Source organism: Pteronotus mesoamericanus, unplaced genomic scaffold, assembly GCF_021234165.1.
Source record: "Pteronotus mesoamericanus isolate MK-2021 breed Mesoamerican mustached bat unplaced genomic scaffold, CSHL_Meso_final scaffold_507, whole genome shotgun sequence".
In the NCBI taxonomy this organism is placed as follows: domain Eukaryota; kingdom Metazoa; phylum Chordata; class Mammalia; order Chiroptera; family Mormoopidae; genus Pteronotus; species Pteronotus mesoamericanus.
In genome coordinates this window covers 6,854,593-6,872,883 of record NW_026555319.1, presented here as the reverse complement: position 1 = coordinate 6,872,883, position 18,291 = coordinate 6,854,593, and the positions used below count along the sequence as shown (strand labels likewise).

The window sequence follows — 18,291 nt, the reverse complement described above, 5'->3', positions numbered from 1 at the left end:
AACTTCTGTAACTGAACAACGTTAAGACAGGCCCTTTCGCGAAATGCCGATAGTATAAAACTCCGAGAAATAGAAACTAAAAGCCAGTCCTGTCCCCACCGCCTCCCATTCCCCAGAGGGGTCTGCAGCCACTTGGGGTCATTATTTTCTTGCCCTTTCTCCACGTGCAACACATAGGAAAGCTCAACTGAATATGTGCAATAAATACAAAAGGTTTAAAAAAAAAAATCCCTGCCCGTTCCACAGTTGTGAGGGGGAGACGCAATTGTCCATAAACATGTGTACTTGGAAACTTCACAAATGAAGATTGGTACTTTGATGCATTGCTTAAGAATTTATTGAGTGTCTGCTCTATGCAAGGCAACATGTGTATTTATTTGTATGCAAGGGAGCAAGGCCTGACGAGGCCTGCGCTCCGGCCAGTGTCGCGCGCTTCCCTGCACACGGCATGCGTCATGGGGACGTCCATTTTTTATCTCAATTGCTTCCTTACCCGGGTCAGCTGGTAGCTCCTGCAGGCCAGCGCACCCAAGGCCCCTGCCTTTGTGGGACTCCTTGCTCTTTTTTATTCCCCCCTCTTTGGAGATTTTATTTATTATCTGTCGGGCAGTGTATTGTTTGGAGATTCTGGTTTTTATTTCTCCGCTGGCTTTGACAGATACTCAGGGAAAGGGGTGTGGGGGGCGGGGCGGGGGAGAAAGCATTTGGTTTTGTTTTATGATATGCCGTGGAGGCCCTGTTAGATTCTCAGAGGCCTTCGGGCCTGCAGGCCGTGCGAGTGGAAAGGCCCCAGCGATGGCCAGGAGGGCGGGTGGCGAGAGTCGAGGTGACACAGGGGTGATGGGAATTCCAGGGCTGGGTTCAAGGCCGGCACCAATTCTGAGGGAGCTGAGGGAGCACCGCCATGGGATGCTGAGAGCGAGTTGTGTGCGGGTCTGGGTGCTCTGCCTCTGAGATACGGACCCACGGGCTCCGTCCGGACTTCCTCCCCCTGTCACCTGGGGCTGGTTCCTTGGTTTGCCTGAGCTTCGGTTTTCTCTTCTGCAAAATGGGCGTGACAACCACAGCGGCCTTGGGGACTGGCGGAAAGCTGGCGGCACTGCACCTGGGCGCTTAGGACTACAGCCAGCGGCTTCTGCGGCTTCGCTCTGCTGCGGGAGAAGCAGTTTAGTCTCTCTGTATGGAGTAACGAACTCCTAGTAAACTATGTTCCGTCTCCTGGAGAAAGTTACAACGACCTGGCTATCATGAGCCAACATGTCCCAAATCAAAATCATTGCTCTCTTTCCTTGCTCTGCCCAAGCCCGTGTTCTAGAAACTCTCCCGAGGGCCTCTGGGAATGAGTCACTGATCCAGCAGCCTCCAGTCTCGGTCGCACAGGGGCATTTGCTGGGGAGCTTTTTAAAAACGCCCATGACTGGGGCCCAACCTGAAGGTTTTGGTTGAGCTGAGTGGGTGTGGAGATGAAACAGTTCCAGCTGGGAAAAGCTCCCCCGGATGATTCCAGTGCATGGGCAGGGTTGAGGAGTGATGAGGTGCACCGCTGCCCAGGTGCGGAACATGCTCCTTCCCCTCCGCGCCTCCCCATTCTCGGGGACCTTGTTAAACCCACTGCCCAGACGCTGCTCGCCCTGCCCCCTTCCCCCAATCCTTGGCCCCAGCCTGCCTGCACCTCCCTTCTCACAGGAGCAGCTGCGCGAACCTCCTGTCGGCTCCTGGACACTTAGAACATCCTGGTCCACTGTCAATCCATCCACCTTTCTAGCCCTGCAAGGGCTCCTTCCACAGCCGGCGTCTGATTACGGCACTTAACCCCTGCCATGGTTTCTTATTACCCATACGATCAAGTCCAAGTTCCCAGCCTCCACTTAGAACCCCTTCCTACCTGGCTCGGCCTGCCTTTCCAACCTCACCCTCATCCTTCTCTCCTGCTAGAACACATCCGCTGTCTGGCGGGGCCCTTCTCCCTGACGCTCTCTCCCTCTGTCCTGGCCTACCTGGTACACTCCGCGCATCCCCCAGAGCCCACGCCCCCGCGCACCTCCCAGGCAATATGGATTGCTTCCTGGGGACTGTGTAGCCTAATGTGATACACACTGTCCAAGTCTGTACAGTATGGTTTTTATTTACATAGCCATCTCCTCCATTTGCCTAGGGAATTCCTCAATTTCAAGGACTGGGTCTTATTCATCCACATGCTTATTCATCACCCCTGAGCAGCATTTGTTGAGCAGAACAAGCTGTATCACTACCAGCTTTGACTCTGCGGTGAATTCGATTTTCCAAAGGCTGCCACAACAATAGCGCCCGCCTTCCATCTTCCCGAGCGCGACCTTGCGTGCACCTTCAGGAGTGTTGTTGTTCCTCTCTTGGCTCTGGGCAGGCTCGTGACTGCTCCTTGCACTGAGATGAGGCCGAAATGAGGTTGTGTGACTTCCAAGGCCGGGACAGAAAGGTCGGGGCCGCCTCGGCTTTGCTCCCTGGAACACCTGTGCTCAGACGCCGGAGGCTGCTACATCGTGAAGACGTCAGGCTACGTGAGGAGGCCAAGCTTAGGTGCTCTGTGCGAGTCCCAGCTGAGCCGAGCCTCCAGGGGTTCCCAGCCAGATCCCAGACATACATGAGTAAAAGAGCTTCCAGAAGATCCCAGCTCTGGCCATCAGGTTACCTCTGGCCATTGGAATCTCCCCAGCTCAGATGGCAGGCATCATGGAAGGGTGATTAAGCATCTGCTCTCTGCCCAGTCTAAATTCCAGACTCTTGGAATCCATGAGCTGAGTAGAAGTTATTGAAAGCCATGAAGTCTCAGAACAATGTTATGCAACAATAGCATCTGAGGGCTCTGTTTTTTCCTTTTGCAAGATACACAACTGTGTACTGGTCTTCCTGCTCCTCAACTGCCCCTGGCTGGTTCCTACCTCAGGGCCTCCGTCACTGCTGTTCCCTCTGCCTGGAACAGTCTCCCCCACCTCTGCCCATGGCTGGTTGCCTCCTTATCAGCATTGAATGAATCTGAATACGTTCTCTCTAATGTGTGTTATATAATTACGAGCATATAAATGACATCTAAATTATATTATAAACATATAGAATTAAATGTTTGATGTAATAATGGCCAACCAGCTCCTGCAAAGATGTTCAATATTATCAATTGTCTAGGAAATGCTATATAGATACTAAAATGGCCAAAAGTAAAAAGGTTGACAGTACCAAGTATTGACAAAGATATGGAACAACCAGAAGGCTCCTGGGTCCCTGGTGGGCATGCAAAATGGCCCAGACACTTTGGGAAATAGTTTGGTGTGTCTTGTAAAAGTAGTCAGCGAGTTGCCACATGAGCAGCAGTCACGTGCCTCAGGCTTTACCCAAGAGAAATGAAAACACATTTCCGCCCAAAGACACGTGCAGGAGTGTGTGTAGCCGCCGCCCTCGCAGCGGCCAGGAACGGGAAACACCGCACCCCCCTCCACGTCAGCGAGGACACACACGCGTGGCCCATCACACCACAGAGCACCGGGCAGCAAGGGCACGGAACGGGAGAAGGAGGAGGCTGCCACGTGGGTGAACCCCAAGAGCGTTGAGCTGAGTGAAAAAAACCCCAGGCCCAAGGGACTACAAAGACCATAATTCCATTTCTGTGACATTCCAGGAAAAGCAAAACTAGAGGCCATGAAACAGAGCAGTGGCCGCCAGGGGCCCGGGGAAGCGACATGAACTGTACAGGGTCTCAAAGGAACTTCTGGGGTCAGGGAAATGTTCTGCACCTTGACTGTGACTGCAGCCACACGACTGGACATATTTGTCAGAACTCATTGGCCCGTGCGACTCTCCAGGGCTGACTTTAATGTATGTAAATTGAACTCAATAAACCTGCCTTTAAAAAAATGACTCCTCTAGAGAGGACTTCCCTAGCCCCGTTTTATCCAGGAGACACTCTCCTCCTCCATCTCTCACACTCGGCCTTATTCTACTTCCTGCGTGGTACTCGTGATGCCTAAAAGTATAGATGTGTTACCTGTAACTGACATCAAATATATTTATAAAATTATAAAAAACTAAATACGATGACATATAAAATACAAAATTATATACATGATTTCAGACTTCATGATGCACTATATGGAAAATAACAAAATCACGTATGGGAGAATGAGGGTGGGTGAAGGGGTGGGTGTGGATGTGGATAGATATCATTTTCTGCACATAAACTTCAAAGTTGCATATACAGTTATATATTATGTATAATTTTAGAAATCATTCAGTACTATGCAGAAAATTACCCACATGTATGCACAGATATTTTATATATATAGATATAGATACACATAGATATATAGATATATGTGCATGTACATATATCATTGTCTGGTTCCTCCCCTAGAATTGCCACCCCTTCCAACGCAGGAATTATACCGATCAAGGTCACCCTTTGATCCCTAGCTCTAGCACCTGAGCGCACATAATAGATGCTCAAAATAAATATTTCTTGAGTTCATCGACAGGAAAACAAAGGCACTCCGGCAAACAGATGGAGTGACTTAGGCGGTATGAAAACCTGTTGTGGAATTGCGTACCGAGTTACGTCTGGACTCAGCTCCTTGCCAGCCCGAGCCCACCCTCTGCCTGGACGGCCCCCTTGGGAGAGCCAAGTGCGGGTGACGAGCACTCCGGCGTGGCCTGGAGTCAGGGGACAAGATAAGAGCTTTCCCGGGATGGCTTGGGTGGAAGAAGCAAGCTCCCCCAACCCCAGCGTGGCTTCGACATATGTTCTGATCAGGTAATAAAAGCTTGGTCAGAGGCTTGCGCCCTTTGGGTTTCATTTCATTTTATTTTATTATTAAAAACTAAACATGTGGAACACAGATAATTGGGTTCTGCAGGAGGCTTCCTTTGGCTCCTGCATCTGAGGAATTTAATGAGGGAGAAAACAGAGGGAAATATATACATAGCTATTCGGTATATTTGGAAGGGTTGAAAGCAAAGTCGTACTTCAAAGGGTTATTAGGATAACCTCTCTGGGCAAGTTGTGATCAGTAATGCTGCCTGGGTCGTCATATTGTGGGCTTTTTAAAGGATTTGGAGGCGGGTGGGGGATTGTAAGATTTTTGTTTTTGTTTTTTTTAAATTAGTTTTCAAAGGAAGAGTGTAGTGACGGTAGAGCCAAACTTTTAAATATCCTTCTTGGAATGGTCAGAATTGAGTTTCAAACCTTAACGTGCTCCAAGGGACCATAATATGAGCTGGAAAATAATTATTTTCCAAGCTCCAGAGCCCCTTTGCCCCTCTGTCCACACTGTCCCGGACTAGTTAAGTCTCCGCGCACGGGGCACGTCGCCCCATTAACTGTTCTGTGCCCCTGCCTCCCCCAGCAAGACGGAGGGGCAGGTTCTCTATTATAAACTCCTGGGGATCATTCCAAGGCCCACATTAGCAGAGCAATTTAGAGTTCAGCCTTCAGGAGTCTGAAAGGGTGAGACAAACCATGGTTCAAGTTCACGGGGTTCCTCAGAGGGGTAAATGCGGCAGCTTCTTTTCCTCGGGGCTACCTGAGAGTCATCCACATTTTTATGGGAGGTGGTAGCTCAGTTATTTTCACTGCAAAATAGTATTCCCAGTGATGGATTTACTACCATGTATTCATCTGCAGTACTATTGACGGATATTTAGGTATTTGTATCCAGTTAGGGCTATTAGCAACGATGTTGCCATGGAGGTTTTTATACACAGTCCTGGTGAACACAAGGCTGCTTGCCCTTAAAAACCCTTAAGCTCTTAGCCCCAGAGTCCAAAACCATTTTGGGGTCATGGACGTCTTGGGTAATCTGATGAAAACTGAGTCCCCTACCCAAAAGGCACAGACACACAGACCTAGAAATGGAGAGATACTGACATAAACAGTATTGTGTGCCACATTAGGGAGGCCTCGCAGAGGCCCACACGCACGCGGGGACCACCTCCAGACCCCCAGCTGTACTCTGAGTTGGGAAGGGAGGCAGAGGGGCCTTCTCTGGGGTGCGTGGCAAACCGTTCCTTTGGGGTGGGGCAGAGAACGGAAGGTGGGTTTCCCTCCAAGCCCCCTTCTGAATGCCTTTGTTTTCTCCGCCTTGGTGCTGAGAGGGCTCCAGCCCAGAGACGGAGAAACAAGAGGTCGGTCTCCCAGGCATAGCCCCAAACCCCGTGGCGCTCCAGCAAAGCCCGCGCCTCTCTGTATGGACGCCTGTGTGCGCACGGAGGGCGAGGCGAGGCCGGAGCCAAGAACAACCCATAATTCTGTACACAGCAGATTGAGTTTCTTGGAGACTTTGCTCCCAGAGGAAACGTCTGCCATGGCAGGAGTTGAGCATGGCTGGGGCCTCGGAGAGTGGGCAAGCTGTGTGTGTCGAAGCACCCACGCAGGGCCGGCAGAGAGTCTGGGGCTCTGGGGGCGCCTGCGGTGGGGTCCAGCTGAGCCAGGGCGGTGCTGCTCCTGGTCCTGGGCAAGGGGGTCTCTGCCTTAGGGAGCTCTGCTCCGCCTCCCTTCTGAGTAAGCCCCTCTCATAGGGGCAGGGGGCTTGCTGGACAGAGGCCACACATCCCCATCACTGCTACCCCGAGTTCGGGGTACCCAGAAACGGGACTTCTGCCCACATGGGGGTCAGCCTGAGTCCAGACACTGCCTGGTCCTAGTCTCTGCGTCCATCTCTGGAGCATCAATATCCCCATCCGTAGGCCCGAGGGATGGCCAAGGCGTGGGTGTTTGTCAGGGGGGGTGTGCACAGAGCCTGGATTTGCCGCCTAGGGTGTGTACGCGTGTGCACAGAGCTTGTCGTGGTGAAAACAGACAGGGCTGGGCACGAAGAGGTGGCGGAGTGCCGGCTCTACCTGTGATTCTGGGGCGGGACTCAAGTCCACTTTGGCCTCCCAGGTGATTAGAAAGATACGCCTGTCAACTTGTCAGACGACAGAGCACGTGTTATTCGCGCTTTGCCAGCTTGATTTGTAACTCTGATGTTCTCATTCAGAGTATGCGGGCCCGTCTCCATTTGTGCCCTGCCCGGGGGAGCCACGGTGTTGGGGATGGGTCTGCCCAGGTGATAAAACCCGGAAGGCTGTTTTTGCTCTCTGCCTGGGAAGTGCAGCTCAGAGGCACAAGTGGACATTTGGGGTCAAGAGCACGAAGGCGGAAGCCTGGTCCCTGCAGCAGCTTCCAGGGAACAAGAGGCTTTCCTGGTTCCACGCTATCGCACCTGAAACTCTCCTGGGGTGGGGGGAGCTGGCATGCAGGACTCCGTGCTCCCACTTCCGAAGACCTGGAAGGGGCATGGGAGGTGTCGGTCCGGAAGACCCAGTTCTGCCTCTGGTTTAGCCACTGTCCTGTGAGGGCAGGCTCCACGTGGCAGCCTGGCCACTCTGGATTCTGGGACTGTTAATCCGTCTCTCCCTCTCTCTCTTTCTGCATTTTATGTGCCATTTTCATGATGACTCTGGCTTCCTGCATCTCTTCCTCGCTCTGTTTCTCTCCTCGCTGTGTATCCCTCTCTGTTTATCCCTGTGCATCTGTCTCTGATGCACCCTCCCTCAGTTCTAAGCCGGCAGACCTCTCAATGCCTCTCCCCTCCCCAAACTGGCCCCTTGCGGGCAGCTGCCCTCAGAGACGCCCCGGACCCTCTGTGCCCATTTTGCCTCCCTCCTTCTTGGAGCCCCAGCCCTGGGCTGCTGGAGGGTGGAGAGACAGAGTGAGCTGATCAGGCACCCACTTTCCCTTGCCAGCTCCCAGGGTGCCTTGCCATCAGGGGGTCTTCAAAACAACAATTAAAAAACAATTGGAACTAGGTTTGCCATGCCTCCCAAAACGTGTACTTCAATGCCGGTGGCCCCCGCGCCCGCCTGAAGGAGACCGGAAGCGCTCTGCAGTGGACGCGGCCGCATTTCCTGGGGCCTCCCGCTGTGCCAGTCGCCTAAAGAGCTACCTTTGGGCACCATCCCGAGGTCTTCCTGGCAACGGGAGGCACCTAGCCCCGGCCCCAGCATCCAGCTGCGAGTGGGTGTTGGGGACCAGAAGGAAAGGTGTCGGGCTGTGGGGGTCACCAGTGTGGGGAGGCGGCCGGCGCTGGAAATAGGGGCGCGGGCGGACTTGCCCGGCGCCCAGGTTTTCTTGCTGAGTCTGGGGCCACGCCCGAGTCCCCCGCCGGCAGTCGCGCCTGCCAGCGCTTCCCTTCTCCAAAACGTGGCTGGATTATTTTTTCCATTCCGAATAATAATTTTTTTTTAAAAAAAAAAGTAGGTCAAGATTACTCCAGGCAAACACTACCCGTCCAAAACTGAAGTTGGGGAAGGTTAAATTCCAATGCAAATGGCCGAGCCGAGGGTTTTGCAAAAATTTCCCCGAATTGCGCAAAATCGGTTCCACCCGGCCTCCTGAAATTGAGTGCAAACGTCGCACGCACGCTCCTAAAGGGCATTTTTGCGAGGAGGGGGTCCACAGCTCTCATCCGATTTTCAAAGAGCTCCAAGGAGCCCACCACCACCGCGGAAAAGGGTGAAAAGGTTACGAATCGTCACAAAGGTAGGTTTTCAGGAGGAAAAAAAAAACCTTCCGTCTGCCCACCTCTCTCTCTCTTTTTTTTTTTATCTCCCCCTTCTCCCACCTCCTCACCCCACCTCCTTTTTCCTTTTGCAACTTTTCTTTGACATTTCAAAGCCCCCTCTCCTGGTTTCGATTTGAAGCTCCCGGATAAAATCGATCAATTTCAAAACGGAAAGGATTCCGGGTCTGGAATTCAAAGCCCTCCCCCTTGGACGGAGGCGGAGCTGGAGCCAGAGGCAGGAGGGCAGAAACACGTTGCTTCGGCACCTCATTTCCCGCTGCGTCCCCCTTCCCCCGACGTTCCCCCCCCAAAAAAGAGGGGGGATCAAAGAGAAGGGTTTCAAGTTTTTGGCGCGCCTGTGCGCGCGCGCGCGCGCCCGTGGCACCCAGAACGCCCGGGGTGGGGGGAACCGGCCGAGGAACTCGCCCTCCCACTTTGCCACAGGAAGTTCCCAAATGTTTTTTACCTGCTTCTGCGACCTCAGGTATTTGAAGAAGGCAGTCCGGCAACTTTAAAGGGCTGCGGAGGTGGCCAAGGTCATAAACTGGAAGACAGAAAGCGACTCTTGGAGCTGAGACCTAATTCCTGTTTTATTGATTAAGGAGAGGAGCCTAGATGGAGTTCAAAAACAAGACGGAAAGTTGGAATGTCCCACCCGAGTCCTGCTTAACCCAAGTTCTCTTCAGCTTTCCAAACAGCCTCCGCGCTGCTCACCCCAGCTCACCTCTGTGGGGAAGGGGGGCGCCGGGCCGGGCCGGGGGAAATTTATAGCGGTGGTCCGTACAGGAAATGCAAGGGACTGAGGCTCAGGGGGTGGGGGGCAGAATCGGATCTCACTCCCCGCGGTTCCTTTTCGAGCTGCAGGTGAGAGGGGGCCACCCTGGCCATCGACCCTTTCCTTCTTTAAAATGTTGCCATTTTTGTTCATGGTGGACTTTTCGTTTCTTTGCATTCGATTTTTAAAAATGAATTGCATTAAAACAGTATTCCCCTGGATTACTGAGGTTTTGGGCGCCACCTTACCTGTTGCACCTGAAGCCTCACTCTGGTGCTTGGGTGGGGAACATTTGGGGGCGGGGTCCCTGCAGAGAGGCCTGGGCAGTTAGAAATTGCACAGGGAGAGGGGACAGGGGAGAGGGTGAGGGGCTGACGTGAGTCTCTGACTGGTACCACTGGTTGGATCAAACAAGGGAGAAATGTCATTTTCCTCCCCTAGGATGCAGCGTTTGTTCGTTCGCTGTGACACCTCTGGCCGTGATGGACAGCAAGGGGCCTTGACCATCTGAGGAGGGGTCAGAGGCTTGGAATTGGTTCCTGGGAGCGCGAATCACGCTCACTGTGTGGCCTGGAGCGGTTGTGCTGGGCCGAGACTGTGGCCTCCTCACGGCGGGGAGGGGGGATCTTTTTTTAATGGAAAAGACCAGCCAGATACATCGAGAACATATTAAATAAAGCAGTTTTCCAAAATGCTTTTTGAGCTCATTAGTGCTTTCTTTTTTCTTCTTCTTCTTCTTCTTCTTTTTAATCCCCAGAAAGCCTCTGTTTTATGGAAAGGCTTATAATAATGGCTAAGATTTACGGAGCCTTCACCCCAGGTCAGACGCTGCAGCGAGCACTTTCATAGCATCATCCCTTTTAATGCTCGCAACCCGTCGCGGAGACAGGGACCATCTCTTCTGCCCGTTCTACGAATGAAGAAACGGAGGCCCAGAGAGGGAAGTAATTTAAGGTCTCACAGCAGCTGAAAGTTCAGAAACCAGGTGGGTTTCCTCCAGAGGGCCCGTTCTTAGCAGAACACATTTGTGAAAATTTGCTACATCTGCACTTAAGGACATTTAAAGACAACGGCAGCATAGGGGAAATTCAGAGAGGTGAAGCCACTTGCTTGAAGCCACACAGCTGGGAAAGGCTGCAGAAAGAGCCTCCGCGTCCGCGTTTCTGGGCCATCGGCTTGCAGCCTGGTCTTCCTTGCCCTGCGCCTGTCCCCCAGAATGAACTAAACCACCATCCAAAAACAGCTGTGTTTTAGCCAGTAACAACCTAGGCATGTACTCTGTGTACCAGAGGCGTTTCAATAAGCCACAGATCCTCAGGCGGGGAGAGAAGGCTCTGGAAGCCTAAAGCCAGGGCTGGGGGGTGGAGCAGACAGAAAACAGAAGAGGAGAAACTGGGAACAGAACATGTCCTGATCCCGCCTGAAATTCCAGGAAAAGAGGATGCAGCCACCAGCGGCGGGTTCGAGTGGCGGGAGTGCCCCAGCGAGGAGACTCTGCCGGCCGGTCCCCCTTAGCAGCCGTTCCTCTCTCCAGAGTATTTGCTGTTGAAGAGGAAACAGCTGTGAAGTTGAAACATTTCCTGAGTGAAGCAACGCTGTGTCCCAGAGAAGCCGGGGACATCTGATTTTGTGGGATGCCTTAAATGCAGAAGTAAACATCATGAGGCTTCTAGCTTTTCTGAAAAAAAACTCTCAAGGAAGACATTGTTTTGGAGATCTGTGAAATTTGGGGTCCTACTTTTGGGTTCACGAAACACGGTGATCCGAGAGCGGATGGGCAGCTGGAAATGAACGACCTATTTAGAAAAAAGCCTGAAATATTTTCCCCTGTAGCCAATAATAATATCTTTGATGCATAGAGTGCTTACTCTTAAGTGCTTTAAACACATTTTCTCCCTTTGTCTTCACTCCACACCTCTCTGTGATAGATATATGGGGGGTCTGGCCTTTTCACCTGCGAGGAAACTGAAGCACAGCGAGGTTAAGTGACTCACCCAAGGCCACACAGCCAGGACCTCGACAAGCCAGGCTTCAAACCCAGTTTTTGTGGAAATGCAGACACCATGTTAGCCCCTTCTAGGCACCTTTTGGCCTGGGGCAACGCTGGTGGAACATACTAAACGTTAGGCAGGCTCTTCGGGGAGTCCGGGAAATTCAAAGCATCAAAGAAATGCCAGGCAGAGTTTTAGGAGCAAGCTTCAGAAAGGTCTTTCAGTCTCTCTGGCCAGGGGGCTCACTCAAGAGCAGAAGGTTGCTGTCCAGGAGAGGCGGCCTGAGATGGCTGGGAGATGCCCCTTCGCCCAAACTGATGCTACAGGAGATTTCCTGTTGACTAGACGAGGCCAGATGAGACCCTCTCATCCAAGTCGTTTGAGCCAACAGAACAGCCACCATTTGCTGAGGACCTGTGAGCCAGGTCTACCAAAGTGTCAAATAAACAGTTGGCAGCAATATCAAGTTCTCTCTCGCCAGCAATCCAGTGAGACATTCTTGGGCAGCCACGCACAGCTGGGCAGGTCAGGCCCAAAGGGGATGCCATTCACAACCTGGCCTTGACACGTTGTAGTACAACCGCTTTCCAGCAGATGGCAGGAGAGTGTCTTGTTTTAATGACATCAGCCTATTATGACGAATTTCCAACATGGAAGTAAGGTGACTTGTGGAAGGGGTGCCGCCTTCTAATTTGGCAAAGGCAGAGTATGATCTAGCAGTGGCTGTGACCAACCCTCCCATTCCCAGGAGGGCATACTGAGGATCAGGGAGGTGGGGTCGCGCAGGTTAGCGAGGAAGTCTGCTCTCAAACCTAGCACCGTCCAGCCGTACCCTGGGCTTCCAGCCCGCTGCTGTATTAGCGATCCTTGACGTTGAAAAAACAGATGACCCAAGAAGATGAGGAATAGCGCAGGAGAGATTACTTCACTGATGGCCTGTTGGTGGTATCCTGAAAAGGAACAGAACCTCATCAAAGCATAAATTCTGCTTTGGCTCTTTACTCCTGATCACAGAAGACAGCACTAACTTCTGACATAAAGGATCTTTCAAATTGTCCAGGAGAAGACTCAGACGCTTGTTTGGGCTAAATTCCATTGCATCCACAGTCAACATCGTGCCTGCCTTTAGGATTTGAAAATCTTTCCATCCTGCAGAGGTGCAGCTCATCTTAGTAACATAGAACCATGATTAATAAGAAGAGGGACTCCAGAGTTGCCCAGATTTGGGTTCGACCCCCCACCTCTCCCGCTTACAGCTGCGATAACCTGCAGCAAAGGATCTATGTGCTCTGAGCCTCAGTTGCCACATCCATAAAATGGGATCATAATCATCCCTACGATGGAAGAGGTGAGAGAACGCAAGCCAAGTGTTCAGGGCAATGAACCTGGTAAGTGTGGTGGTGAGGTGTATATGACTCACATGTGGGCTGAATCCTCAGCTGCTTCTATGTATTGCGGACGGATCTCAGACCCAGCCCAGCACACAGGTTTGGGCATTTGGGGCATTTTTACATGTGTTCTAGTCACCAGGTCTTCCTGGAAGGGGCTCTTCTTTGGGGACGCACTGGCATCCCCATTTTCAGCCTTGTTTTTCTTCCATCTGCAGCAGCAGCTGGGGAAATTGTGGGATCGGGGGAATCTGGGTGCTCCGTGCAGCTGCCAGTGCCTTGGGTGCTGGATGGAGAAGGAAAATGAGGAGCCAGAGAAAGAGAAAGGGGCGGGGTGGGGCAGACGGGGGAGATGCTCAATCCAGAAACTTTCATGAAGTCCCAAATTTATTTCACAAACGACGACTTTAATAATTCAAGCCCAGCAAGCTCAGCTGAGAAAGTCAAAGTGCCACCTCATTCGGCACCTTGGTGACATTTGGAATTTAGAAGCTTGTCCTCTCACTGCAGCCTGATGATGTCACCAGAAGCCAGCGATGGAATTTCCACATCCCGCCCCCCACCACACACCAAAATAAAGTTATTAAGGACGCTGGGGAACTTACAATTTTTAACATTTATTATATAATTGTTATGATTATTACCACTCTAATTTATTTCCCTACTTAAAAATGTTCTGGCAACTGTAACTCATTTTAGGCCAATCCTTGCAAACCAGGAGACCTGGGGTTATTTAGAGAGAGAGAGCGTTTAGCCAGGTGCGCGAGTCTCAAATTTCCTCAAAATTGCTGCAGGGCCTCACTCAATATAGAAATAAGCAAAGAACAGTGTGTGTATTATATCAATATTATGATAATGTGCACCGAATGCAGATCATAAGTGATTAATTTGGTCGTTTTCCAAATTTATCCCCGGGGTTTTCGATCCTAAGCCGCCAGTGAATGAACGCACGCACACACACACAATCCCATCCTCCTGCGGCTCCGTGGAAAAACACCTCGGTGGATGCGAAACGAGAGACGAGAAATTGGGTATATTCAGTGGGAAAAGCAGCTTATTCATTGTGGGCTCAGTCCTGTCTCTCACCTGCTTGGGGGGCGGGGAGGAAAAGAAGGGATTCAGGAAGCAGAAAGCCAATAAAATGGGCCAAAGCCTATCATTGCGGCATATTCTGCCAGTATTTTAATATTATACAGATGAAAAGCTCTTATAAGGGGAAGTTTGCATCTGAGGTGAAACTGAGGATTTGGTATGAAAAGTCTGTGAGTAGAAAAAAATGGGCTTATTCATGGACAGTTAAAATACTGGTTGATCTGTGTGAATTGAGCAATTGAATGAATGTTCTATTTCAGTAGAAGTGCTCTTCTGTTATAATGATGGTGGTTTGAAGGAGAGGGTTTGAACACTTGCTGTGTTTCAGGCGCTGTCGCTGAGGGCAGTGGTTGTCGGTGGGGGCGCATGAGACTGTGTTTCCTGCGGGGACATTTGACAGTATCTGGAGAACGGAATGTCACAACTGGAGAGACAGGGACATGCCGCTGACGGGCAGGGGAGAGCAGGTGAGCTGCTAAGCACCCTGCGATGCCCAAGACTGTCCCCACATCAAAAAATTGTCCAGCCCCATTGTCTACGGTGTGACGTGCAGAAACCCTTAGCGAAAGGCTTTATACGCATCGAGCCGTTTAATAGTTACAATTCTTCAGGTTACATGTTGTTATTATTCTGTCCATTTTACAGAGGAGAAAATGAAGCCTGAAGACATTGAGGATTGTCCAAGGTCGCTCAAGGACTTGGAGCTGGGATGCAAAGCCAGGTATGGGGGATGTGGAGGGTCCCCCTCCAGCCATGTGACAAACCGCCTCTCTGCAGATGCCCTACAAAGCCAAGTATGGGCGCTTGCATGCCTACGATCTGCCCCGAGCAAATGCTGGAAGGACGTGCATCCACCTATCATGACAGACAGACTTTCTTTTTCACTGTATTCACACAATGAACATGTATCAGTTCCATAATCAGAAGAAAACAGGGATGTTTAAAACTAATATGTACGAAGCCTGTGTAGCAATGTGGGGAAGAACGTAGTAGATTTTGAGAAGTGAGACAGACAGGAAACAAAGTGTATCTACCATGGCTCCTTGACTTTGCAGGAGCAGAAGCCTCAGACGATAGCCAGGCCACTTGGCGGAGGAAACGCCGGGCACCGGGACCATGTCTCTGGTCTGAGGTCGGAAGTGAATGCGACCCGTCTGTTCTACACATCGTCTGTTCGATTATTTTACTGTGAACTCATATCGTATTTTTATTATTTTTCCTCTTTCATAAAGTATGTTTATAATAATAATATAAACTGCCTATGTGGGTTTGTTCTAAGACATATTTAATTCTATTTTATGTAAAAGAGTGCAAACATTTGACGTATTTTTTTTTGAGGGACCTTTCAGTGTTATTTATAGATCCTCAAAGCGATCCCCCAAATCACCATTGAAATCAGCACATACAAAGCACTCACGTTGTTCTAAGAATTATGCTAAACAAGTCACAAGAATCACCTCACTGTCTCAATAAACCTATGATGTCAAGACTATTTTTATCCCTATTTGACAGGTAACAGACAGAGGCTCGGAGAGGTTAAGTGTCTTGTTTGCAGACACAAAGCAGCAGAGACAGAATTTGAACTCAGATCTATCTGCCTCTTAGAGCTATGGTCATTTACCTCCTAAACAGAGGTAAGAGACATGGGATTCAGCTATTCCTCAGGACCCTTCCAAGGGGGGCATTTAATTCTTTTCAAAGAGGGTTTTGGGAACATGTGAAATAGAATCCTATGCATCGAACAAGGACCGTTGCACGTAAGGGCTACGGAATATCACTTTGTGTGCAGTCTAGAAAAGACTCGGTTTTCTGCTGGAATCAGGCAGAGAATCAGTCTGGGGGATCCACAATGTGCCCACCTCAGGTGGACATGGCAGCAGGAGAAGGTGGCTTCCATCAGGTTAGAAGCGGGTGGAAATCGGGACCCAAGGCAGAAAGCGTGGAGGCAGCATTGGGCACAGCCACGGGTATTTTTAAAGCTGCCTTTAAAAACACCAGCACCTCCCCAGGCAGCCTCGGAGGGTGGACCTGCCACTCCAGGCGGGGACTGTAAATGGTGTGCTGGCGAGACTCCTAATTAACCACAAGCCACCATGTCCTAACTTTGGACTGTGTCTTCCATTGTGGCCCCGTGGAGGGTGGAAGAGGGTGTTAAATATTTGGGTGCGGTGAGAGTGGATGGCGGTGAAACCTTCAGCGGGTTATTACCTAGAAACAGTGACCGACTCTGGTTACCCCCAGGCGGGGCAGCCCCAAGGCGAGGAACAAGGTGACTTGAGTTCCACACGGTGCCAGGGCGATGACTTCACGGCCACAGAATTTTAGGGGGTGCCAACCAACTTGGTCACCAAGGCCAATGCATTTTAGTGCAGTATTTTTTTTAAAGCAAAATGAATGCAAAATATTATCTATGATCTTAAATTTTATATAAACACGAGATCTGACAGGTCCAGGATTCAGGTGAGGAGAAGTAAGTGGGGGGAGCCAGACCCCACTTTCATGAAAAATTGTTGCTGAGGAATTTGAAAAGAAATCCCATCCATTGTGTTGTTTCATCCTTATACATTTCTGTTGTCTTCTCTAAACAACATGGACTTTTTTAAAAACATCACCTCAATGTTATTAACATGTTAACAAACTTAATAGTTCTCTGCTACTGTCTCATAATCAGTTGAGAATCAAATTTTCCTGTTGGATGAAAAAAGGTCTTTTGTTCTTCGTTTTTCTAACTTGGGTCCAAACAAGGTGCACATGTTGCATTTGGTTGATGTGCTGCTTGGGCATCTTTTCTTCTAGATCCCACCTCCTACTTTTTTTTTTTATGCCATTGACTTGTTGCAGAAATAAGTCAGAGATAATGTCCCTCATTCTGGATTTTTCTGTTTGATTTCTACGTGTCATTTAGCTTCATTTATTTATTTTCTATTGATTTCCTATTTTTAATGTCACTGATTATTTCTTTAATTTGTATTATTTCTTTCCCTCGGCTTACTTTAGATTTATTTTTTTCTGCTTTTTCTAGTTTGCCAAGGTGGAAGTTTAGATGATTGATTTTAGATTTTTTTCTTTTCTAACATATACATCCAATGCTATAAATTCCCTCCTAAGCCCTGCTTTCACTACATTCCACACATTGATAAATTGCATTTTAATTTTCTATTTGTCGATATATTTCTTAAATTTCTCTTGAGACTCCTTTGACCCATGTGTTATTTAGAAGTGGTGTTTAATCTATTATTACATTAATTTATTAATGCATTATTTAGAGTATGTTGTTTGATCTCCAAATATTTTGGGATTTTCTAACTCTCTTTCTAGTTTAATTCCATTAATTTCTAGTGTAATTCCATTGTGATCTAAGGGTGTATGTTGTATGATTTCTATTCTTCTACATATGTTAAGGCATGTTTTATGGCTAGTATGTGGTCTGTCTTAGTGAGTGTTCCATGTGAGCTTGAAAAGAATGTGTATTACACTGTTGTTGGATAAATAACCTCTAAATGTAGATTACACCTAGTTGATTGATGATGTTGTTGAGTTCAATGAGGTCCTTACTGATTTACTGCCTGCTGAATCCTCCAGCTGTCGTAGTAGATTTATCTATTTCTTTTTGCTGCCCTATCAGTTTTTGCCTTATGCATTTTGAGTCTCTGTTGTTAGGTGCATATATGTTGAGAATTATTATATCTTCTAGGGGAGTTGACCCTTTTATCATTATGTAATACCCCTAGGAGGTCATTTAACTTGTTCCCAAATCCTTTGTGTTTCCACTAAATGCCCGTGAGCTCTAGAGACTTGGAGTGGACATTGGGGTATTTAGGCCCCACGCCTGTCATTTTGCCTGTACCACTTCACTGCACTCCAGCCTGCTGTCTAGTGCCCACGTGTCTGCTTTTCTGTGCCTGGAGACACTCTTGGCTACCAGGGCTGACAAGTGCTGAGGATTCAACTCCCCTCCTCAGGGACAGCCCTTACCCAATGGCTTATGGGAATGGCTACGTAAATACTCTGGCTGTCCCGTGCCCTGGGTGGGTTGACTCTGAGGGACATAATTTACACCGGCTGCCAGGGTTCTGGAGCTGGGTTAAGCTTTAATTATCTGCAGTGGTAACTTGCTTGGGAACTCGCCCTCTGCTGACCACCTTCCTTCCCCTGTCTCACTCCATTACCAGCACTTCCTGAAAATACCTCCCCAAAACATTATGTGCCCAGGGGTTAGGGGATCAGGTTAAAAAAAGGGGAAGGGATTAAGAAGTACAAATCGGTGGTTACATAAAATAGTCATAGGGATGTAAAGTGCAGCATAGGGAATATAGCCAATAATATTGTGATAACCATGTATGGTGCCAGGTGGGTCCTAGAAATATCGGGGAGATCACTTTGTGGAGTATTTAATTACCTAACCATGATGCTGTACACCTGAAACTAATACAAAGTAATATTCCATGTAAACTGTAATTGAAAAATAAAAGTTAAAA

The 18,291-nt window shown here is 49.4% G+C and overlaps 1 long non-coding RNA gene across 1 annotated transcript; it reads left to right on the top strand.

Moving 5' to 3' along the window:
- The first annotated feature begins 8,292 nt into the window (after positions 1–8,292).
- Positions 8,293–14,960, top strand: LOC129087153 (uncharacterized). The gene is made up of 3 exons (XR_008530884.1): positions 8,293–8,545; positions 14,459–14,534; positions 14,869–14,960. It is a non-coding gene; the product is annotated as an uncharacterized LOC129087153 (long non-coding RNA).
- Positions 14,961–18,291: the final 3,331 nt, after the last annotated feature.